This window comes from Suncus etruscus, chromosome 18 (assembly GCF_024139225.1).
Source record: "Suncus etruscus isolate mSunEtr1 chromosome 18, mSunEtr1.pri.cur, whole genome shotgun sequence".
Classification (NCBI taxonomy): Eukaryota; Metazoa; Chordata; class Mammalia; order Eulipotyphla; family Soricidae; genus Suncus; species Suncus etruscus.
This window is the reverse complement of record NC_064865.1, coordinates 35,388,022-35,398,134: the sequence shown is the minus strand read 5'-3', so window position 1 is coordinate 35,398,134 and position 10,113 is coordinate 35,388,022.

Here is a 10,113-nt window from a genome sequence, read left to right as displayed (position 1 = left end):
AGCAGTCAACAACACAGAAGTACATCTGTGCTCGCCAGGGCTCACCAGCATGCCCCAGACACTGGCAAAGGTACATGGTAGTCCACCAATAGGAGCAGTTTTTAATATCCACACATGACCCTGGATTCAGCATGCGCCACTAGGCAGCCTTGTCACAAATCCTCCTGTTGGGACCATTTCAAACCACCACACCCTCACCAGGGGGACTGCTGGGACATCACATGGTACATATTGTCTCCTTTGGTACTCTGACTTCCAGAACCTGTTTTTGAACTCCACTGTCTGTTCCTGGAACCTGTCACTGGACTTTGCCATCCCAACTTCCAAGACAATAAAGAAAAAGTCAGCTTTCACTGTCCTCAACTGTGGGTGCTGCTGCTATTTCCAGAGTTCAACCCCAGGATTCTTTTTGTAGATCAATACATAGGGGCACAGTATCTGGAATGGGTAGGACACAAGTCAGCCAATAACCCAACAGCCCAAGGAACACCTGCAAGTTTTTAACTGGCATGGGCACAGAGTGTGACTAGATTGTAGCTTTAACTGCTTCTAGGATTACTTCAGGTTCACTGACCGAACAGCCCCCAAGCAAGATACCTGCACCTTGTTGTTGATTGCTCATCTACATGTGCTCTCTTGTTATCCTCATGTTATCCCCTACACACACAGGCAGAAGAGTAATTTGATACAGTGATGGCAGATTTCTGTGTGATCCATAGTTCTTGGGCTCTTCAATATTTTCAAGAATGAAAATATTGAGTAATACAGATGTTCAGGGACCTGAGCGATAGCACAGGAGTTAGAGATTTTACCTTGTATATGGCCAACCTGAGTTTGATCCCCAGCATCCTATATGGTCTCCCAAGCCTGTCAGGAGTAATTTTGAGTGCAGAGCCAGGAATAAACCCTGAGCACAACCAGTGTGCTCCTCCCCAGATGTTCATTCCCAATATGTACACCAGGACTGGGAGGCCTTCACAGTATAGTCATGCAGGAACAAGCGACGAATTTCCAGCTGCATTTGTGAGGCCTTGATCCTTACATTGCACTCCATAGGGTCTGAAGTGATAGTACAGTGGGTAGAGAGCTTACTTTGCATGTGGCCAACCCGAGTTTTATCTCCAAAGTCCCATTTGGTCCTGAGCACTAGCAGGATTGATTCCTGAGCTCAGAAATAGAAGTAAACCTAAGTACCGCTGAGTGTGGAAAATACACACACACACACACACACACACACACACAAAATATTGTGCCCTCCATAGCGATCAGCGTAGTGGTCCTTGAGCCTATACCAAAAAAAAGCATCTTCCCCTCCCCAAGGTCAGACATAGGATCCTTTGGCTTAGGAGAGGGTGGCTGCTTTACCACCTCTGGAACCCCTACTTAATCTCCTCTTTCACCACTAACTTTAGGCAAACAAACAGCTGCTACCACAACTCTAGAAGTCTCTTCTGGCCTATCCACCCCATGGCCCTTAGACATAAAGTCAGGCAACCAGTGGATAAGGCTTCTCTAGACCACCAAAATCTCTTGCCAGGCACTTCCTCCTTAGCCCTCTAGGGAGCCCAGGATGTTCCTGCTTCATTTCCTCTGTCTCTGGCCTTCCTGAACCCATTGCTCCAAAACCTCTTTCCTCCCTAAAGCTCCCACGGTTTGGCTGCTTCCTCCACACTATAATCCATGGTCTGTAAATCAACCCATCATCACCTGTCCTTTGACTATGAGGCTTCTCCAGAGTTTTCATTCCAGAAAGCAGTGTGGTTACTAGACTAAGGTGCTTCCACCCAACCCTACTGTTCCTATGGTGGGTCCAGGGCCTAGGAGACTCACCAGCAGGAAACACATGCTGGTATGGACCATCCTGCCCTGTCCCCTCTCTCTGAGACACTGTACACTCCATACCAGGCAGTTCTGAACCCTTCCGGCTACTCAAATTGTAGTGTACAGAATTCTGCTGGCTGTGCAGCTTGTAAGAAGTCAGGCAGCCCAATAAAAGAGATCAGTTGGGGGCAGCAGAGGCCCTGGCATCCTTTACTATAGCTGTGCTCACATTACACAGGCTCTATACAGGTGCTCTGTACAGCCTGCTCTGTCTCTCTTGCTCTGTACTGTTCACTCCTCTCAGTGTTAGGAACTTCTCTTACAGAAGACAGCTGAAGCCAGTACAGTGCCCAAGGACATACCTTCTAATCTCCCAAGCACATGAGCAGGCAATAGGAAAGTGCCCACAGAGTGACTAAAGGGATAGTACAGCATGTAGGGCACTTGTCTTACAAACAGCTTACCCAGTTCATACACATATGGCATCCCATATGGTACCACGAGTACTGTCAGGAGTGATTTCTAAGTGCAGACCCAGGAGTAACCCCAGAACATTCCAGGATATAACCCTTCCAAAAGAGTATTTATAGAGTCAGTCCCTTCTCATGCCATATGAGCAGACATAGAGGCTTACTGAAGGCTAATAGTGTCAGGGAGCAGACTAATATGTTACTGTGTTCCCCACAGAGGAACATACCTGAGCTCATCATCTCCAGAACTATAATACCCACCTAAAGGCAGTTTAGGTTCTTCCTCTGCCCCTCACTCACACAGAAGCTGGTATCTATCTAGGCCCACCTAGAGGTCCGCTGGAAGCACCCTTCTGGTCAGCAATCAGTCAAATCACCACCCTGGAGTAGGCTCCAGGTTGTTTCCTAATCTGATATTCCAGGCAGAAGGAGTGGTAACATCAGCCATAACATCCTGAAATATGTAGAAGAGTAAACGCTGAAAAGACTTTCTTTAGAAGAGGTACATTTGAGGGGCCAGAGAGATGGCACAGTGGTAAGGTGTTTGTCTTGCATGCAGCCAATCCAGGATGGATGGTGGTTCAAATTCCAGCATCCCATATCGTCCGCTGAGCCTGCCAGGAGCGATTTCTGAGCACAGAGACAGGAGTAATCCCTGAGTGCCACCGGGTCTGCTGAAAAAAAAAAATAAGAAAACAGAAAAAGAAAAAAAGAGGTACACTCGAGAGTAAGTCAAAGAAGAACTTAAAATCTCAAGAGAGGGAAACAATCAGAGAAATAGGGCATAAGGGAAAAGTAATGGGGCTGGACATATAGTATGAGAGTAGAGAATTTGCTTTGCCCTCAGGAGTGATCCCCAAGCACAAAATAAGGAGTAAACTCAGAGTACAGCAGGTGTGCCCCAAAATCAAGGAAAGAAAGAAAGAAAGAAAGAAAGAAAGAAAGAAAGAAAGAAAGAAAGAAAGAAAGAAAGAAAGAAAGAAAGAAAGAAAGAAAGAAAGAAAGAAAGAAAGAGAGAGAGAGAGAGAGAGAGAGAGGGAGGGAGGGAGGGAGAGAGGGAGAGAGGGAGGGAGGGAAGAAGGAAGGAAGGGAGGAAGGAAGGAAGGAAGGAAGGAAGGAAGGAAGGAAGGAAGGAAGGAAGGAAGGAAGGAAGGAAGGAAGGAAGGAAGGAAGGAAGGAAGGAAGGAAGGAGAAAGAAAAGAGGGGAGAAAGGGAGGGGGAGAAAGGAAGGAAGAAAAGTGGAGAAAATAAGGAAGAGGGAGAAAAAGGGAAGGAGGGAAAGAGGGAAGGAAGGTGGACTAGGAAGAAAGGGGTAGGGTCCATTTGCATTGAACCTTGATACTGGGGATGAGACTTAGTCTTAGAATGTTTATACCTTGTTATCCACACCTGCCCTCTTAGAGAATAAAGCACAGAGCCATAGATATTGCCCCCATTGTCCCCAGCCAGCGATCTATAAACACTGATCCACTTTCCCAGGCTTAATTGTAGTTAGGATGAAGAAAAAAAATCTTGGCAGAAGGGTGTAAAAGCCAACTTGCGGAGGGAAGCCTAGAGATCTAGCATCGTGCTTCTGTCCCTGGAAAAATTAATAAAAGAAGCTAGAGCAACAAAGACATGGACAGGAGACCCCGAACAGCTTGAGAACCAGCTCCAACCTTCCCCCAGGATACTGGATGTCCACCCTATTCCTTCATGTACCAACTTGTCTCCACAGGCAGAGCTGCAGACAGGAGCCCAGAGGCCAGGATTCTGCTCACTAATGATCCGGGACCTCCCTTCATTAAGGGCAATTGAACTGAAATTTACTTGTTTTATTGACTTCAATCCATATTGGACTTTAAACCTCTGAGGAGAATCTGACCTTCCTCATTTTTCCAATTAAGGAACAGATGGAAAATGTCCAGGTGTGAGTGTTTATGTGGCCAAACTTTAACAAAAGTCAGTTTCCCGCACCCTCCCCAAAACTCAACTGAGCTCTAATGGGCACTGCCCAGTTAAGGGCCCCAATCCCAGAGATATTCCAGGAATCTGAGAATAAGAAGGAGGCAGAAGGAAGGGGTGTGACCTTGATTGCAAAAGATTAGATTCAACACTAGCACAGGACAGGGGAAACTAAACATGTTAGAACTCCTATTACGAATATTTTCATCATGTCTTTTTCACTGGATTAAGCATGCATAGTATATAATCTATAGGTCCAAAAATAATAGCTATATATTCAAAATGTGTTATTGAAAGGAATCTGTGCATTTGCAAAGCATTTGCAAAACAGTGCTGCAAATCTCTGCTACTGAAATTTTCTAAGCAGCAGCAATTTTCAGAGAGGGAAGCAGGAGCTTTTTGGGTTGAGGTGGCAGAGGTTGCTGGGACTTTGATTCCAAAAGAAAGGAAAGAAAAGAAAAAAAAAGAAGAGGGATGGAAGGAAAAGGAAGGAAGGAAGGAAGGAAGGAAGGAAGGAAGGAAGGAAGGAAGGAAGGAAGGAAGGAAGGAAGGAAGGAAGGAAGGAAGGAAGGAAGGAAGGAAGGAAGGAAGGAAGGAAGGAAGGAAGGAAGGAAGGAAGGAAGGAAGGAAGGAAGGAAGGAAGGAAGGAAGGAAGGAAGGAAGGAAGTCATTATCTCTGTTTGATCTTAATGGTTTTCATCAGGTTCTGCTGCCCTCTTGTGGCCAATATGTATTCTACTGAAACACGGCTTCCCTGCAGAAGGGCCTGATGGAGAAATTTCACCCCTGCGGGTTAAGAAACTTGGAAACATGAATAAGAGAGCAGGGAGCAGACACATAAGACCAAAGCAGTGATATCTGACATATGTGAGGTTACAGAACAAGCAAAACTAATGTGGGGGCTGAAAGAAGAGTTCCCCCGCAAGCTGAGGGTTGTGTTGGTAATAGGAAGGGTGAAAATGGTATAGGAAGGGTGAAATAGTGGCATGTAATTTGTGTACTTCTTCCCTTATCAAACAGTTTACTTTATTTATATTCTCTTTCAACAGCAAAACTCAGTTCCCGCAGGCAAGTGAAGGAACAAAGCACATCTGCCCGACCCAATCCCCATACATAGGTCTGTCCTCACTCTCATTGCTCCTGAGGCCAAAAAGGGCGAGATTCTCCCACTTTATGAAACACACAGCACACACAGACACACATATACATAAGAACATGGACATATAGATGCATGGGCATGTACACAAACATAGTACACCCATGCATGGACACACACACATATACAAACACAGATACAAAGACATGCACAAGCATGCACAAACCCACATACATGTACTCTGACAAGCACCTGGCACATGCAAAACTGCATCTTATCTTTGCGAAACCTCTGACCTTCACTACAAGCCAAAAGCTTTTCTCAGCGCACTCACCCCTCGGATCCCCAAATAGACAGATTAGGTTCACTAGTGCATTTTACTGAAAGCCATGTTGCATCTGGGGATGGCAAGGAAGTCTTGTTTGGGGTAGCCTCACAATTTGGCTGCCCATTGGTGACATGAAGAAAAATCATAGGAAAAGATGTTCAGATATGCTTAAGGCAATGCGAGGCTGCTCCTTCACTGCTGAATTGCCCTCAATTCCCACAGATGACTCCCCAGAATTTCTAGAATTCTGAATTTCTCAGAAAAAAAAGCTGAATATCAGCACTCAGCCTCTGCCTGAGGGCCAGTCTTCCTGCAGACTCCCCTAGAGAGTCAAGACTCAGAAGTTAAGGGAGGGAAGGACTTTGAATCCCAGCGGTTGAAAGGAAAAGGAACGTGAAATCTCTGTCCTTCTATGTCCCCTGAGTCAGTACAGGCCAATGTGGGCCCCACCCATGGACACCAGCCCTACCCAGAGCTGTGATATCTCACTGACAAGGAGCATGGAAAGGTTTCCAGCAGGGAGCAGAATTCAGCTGAGATGGTTCATCCTCTGAGAGTGAGAAAGAGCTACATAGCTGAGGACAACAGTCAGGGCTTCCAAGGCTCTGGGGAGACGAAGCAAGACAGGGAAAAGCAAGGACTGGTGAAGAGAGAGCAACAGAGAAACAAGGCAAAGAGCAAAGGGATGTCAGGTGGGGCAAGAACAAGAATCCCGACCTGGTCCTTCTCAGTAACCACCCTCCTGGCATCACAAGACAGCTGTCCCCACACCTAGATGTGGACACCAGTGAAAGCCAGGAGATAACCCAGTGAGTGCTGCAGAGGTGCAAGAGGAAAATTATTGAGTGGGAGGGGCAGGGAGAAATTTGAACCATGAGTCTAAATCTAAAATCTAGGGGTTGTCTAGGCAGGAAACTCTGGGACTATGCGGCCGTTTGAGGTGGTTTCGTAAGTAAAACAGCATCACAGCATCATCCTGAAGGTCTACGAAAATGTTCACATCATCTCCCATCACACTCACCATTTGTAGACAGATAGCTGCAATCACCCTTCTCTTCCTCTCATTATATCCACCTCACCAGCCAGCCCAGCCTTTTCTTCCTTCAAAATAAATCCCCATGACCTTTTTTTGTGCCCACCTTAAATACCCCATATCTAGTTTTAGCAGAGGGGTACAAGTGGAATAGAGAGAACCTTTCCACCTTGGTCCTGCCTGTGTCTCTGTTGTGGTCTCTTGCTTTATCCTTCTGTGTCTCTTCTCCCAATGGTAACTGAGAGAGGGTAGCAAAGGTAGCAAACAACCTTGTTCTTGGGCAGGAACTGGCAGGAGACAAACATGCTGAGAGATGTGGCCATAGAAACTCTGGGACTTGCTTCACAGTGGTTCAAGGAGAGGGGGAAGCAGGTGGAGTTAAATGTTGCTGCTGGTGATGGATGGATAGACAGTCACTAAATTCCTTGTGTGTTCCTGTCTACTTTGAAGTATGTTTAACACATTTTATAAGGGAAAAATAAAAATATTAAGTAAAATGATACAAATATCTTTGAAAACTTCAAAAGGTTCTCTATCTCTAAAATTAAAATGCCTTGGCTCTGAAATAGAGAAGGCCCCATCTTTCTACCCAGAGCCTGTTAGTCGGGCCTGTTAATCTGAGTCTGTCAGTGCAACAGAAACCTCAGCAGTGATTGATTCCCAAACTGTGGTCATCAAACTGTGTGGTCAGTCCCAGTATTGGAACCTGCTGGAAGTGCAGCTTGCTGGCTTTGGCTCTGCCCCATACCAGCAGAATCAGTCCCCTTGGAGTATGAACTGTGTGGCCCCCAATCCACCACGGGGTGAACTGTTGCTGAGTTAGGCCAGAGGACGCTGAGGAGATGGTGTTGGAGGAGGGAGTACAGATCAAGAACCAGGCACCCTGGGAGAGATTTAGGTTAGACATTGATATGAAGTCCAAGGTAGACTGCTTGGCTGGTCTCCCTTTCAGGGAAAGGCTGAGTTCTTAAAGCTGTGGGTGGGTGTGGGATCTCCATGACAGGGAAGGGGAAGAGTACCCTCCCTCAAATAAAGATTCAGAGGGCACTACATCACGTATAGGGTGAAGGCTCTCAAATTGTCTGAATGAAGGCAAAGGTTCAAGTTCCAGACCCTGACTCTTTTCCTGGCTCCTCTGTGTTCTGTAGGCTGGATTCAATGATTTGGCTTTCTGCTTGTTTTATCATTACTCAGCTCTAGTTTCAAGGGAATCAGAATGGAATTCATATGTCTGGGATCTTGGGATGTAGTTCAGTGTGTTGCTGGACTGTTGTAGTTCTGCAGAAAGAGAAATCTGCCCCCATTCATTCTGAGAATGCCCCAGAAGGACCAATGGGGCCATACTACCTGAGAAGAGTTGGTGGCCAATTTTTTTTTTCTTTTGGTTTTTGGGCCACACCCGGTGGTGTTCAGGGGTTACTCCTGGCTGTCTGCTCAGAAATAGCTCCTGGCAGGCACGGGGGACCATATGGGACACCGGGATTCAAACCAGCCACCTTTGGTCCTGGATTGGCTGCTTGCAAGGCAAACACTGCTGTGCTATCTCTCCAGGCCCGGCCAATATTTTCTTCAAGAGTTTGATAGAGAAGCTGGGTTGTTATTCTACTGGTTATATGCTGAATGAGCTACTAGGAGGCTACTAGGCTTTCCTGTTGTAGGGTGCCACTTGTATCTTTTTGGGGGCCACACCCAGAGATGCTCAAGGCCTCCTCCAGTTTATGCTTAGGTGACCTATGGTGTCAGGGACTGAACTTGCTATGGTTTCTCAAGTGATCCAGTCCTGCATTTTAAGTTGAGGACAAAGAGGAGAGGGGAGGAAGAGATAGAATGAGGAGCTGTGTGGGAGGTCAGTGGACCACTTGAATTACAGGCTGTGATTCAAAGGTTCAGTATTCCCTTGAGCCTCCAGAGACACTTGGGGTCTGCAGGCAATTGGTGAAGATACTGAGCAGAATGAAAGGCAAAGAAATACATACAGAGAGGACAGAGAAACACTCGCAAAATAGCTTCTCACCACTGGATATCTAACATGAAGGTCTACAGAAACATGAAAACCTCCTAATTCTTGGGCTGAAGAGATGGCACAGCAAGTAAAACACTTGCCTTGTATGCAGCAAACATAGATTTGATCCCTGATATCCCATATAGTCCCCCAAGTGTGCTAGGAGTAATTTCTCTGTAGAGCCAGAAGAAACCTCTGAGTTTTGTCAAGTGTTACTCAAAACAAAAATAAATTGATAGAGGCCAGAGCAGTAGTGCAGCAGTAGGGCACTTACCTTGCATGCAGCTGACCCAGGACAGACTGTAGTTTGATACCCCACATCACATATGGTCCCCCAAGCCAGGAGCAATTTCTGAATGCATAGCCAGGAGTAACCCCTGAGCATCACTGGGTGTGGCCCAAAAGCAAAACAAAACAAAATAATGATAAATTGATAGATAGATTGATAGATGGATGGAAGGATAGATAGGTAGATAGATAAATATATAGGTAGATGATTGATAGGTAGGCAGACATATAGATAGATGATAGATAGATATACAGATAGATAAATGATATATTGATTGATTGATTGATAGACAGACAGACACAGGTAGATAGATAGATAGATAGATAGATAGATAGATAGATAGATAGATAGATAGATAGATAGATAGATGGATAGATAAATAGATAGATGATAGATAGATAGATAGATAGATAGATAGATAGATAGATAGATAGATAGATAGATAGATAGATAGATAGATAGATAGAAATAGAGAGAAACATAGACATACAATAAATAGACACATAGTTAGGCACATAAATAGACAGGTAGATATACAGATATACAGGTGGATAGACAGGTGAGTGGGTAGATAGATGATTGATAAATAGATAGAAATAGAGAGAAACATCCCCCGGCGTCCCATATGGTCCCCCAAGCCAGGAGCAACTTCTGAGCGCATAGCCAGGAGTAACCCCTGAGCGTCACCGGGTGTGGCCCAAAAACCAAAAAAAAAAAAAAGAAAAGAAATAGAGAGAAACAGAGACATACAATAGACACATAGTTAGACACATAGATAGTAGATAGATAGATTATAGATAGATACATACATACGATAGATACATACGATAGACACATAGATACATAAATAAACAGATAGATATACAGATGGATAGACAGGTAGGTAGGTAGGTAAGTAGGTAGGTAGATAGGTAAGTCGGTTGGTTGGTTGTTGGTGAAAACCATGGGTGAATAGCCCCTGAATCACTATGGCAGGCTGGGGCTCAGGAACCAGTGGAGTTACTGTCAACTTCCCCATCAGCACAAGATGAACAACTTATTTTCTGTCCTAAACACAGGGCTCCTAAGTAGACCAGCACAATACAGGCCTCACCACCTCCAGCTGCATTCACCACACACTGCAGCCTGAT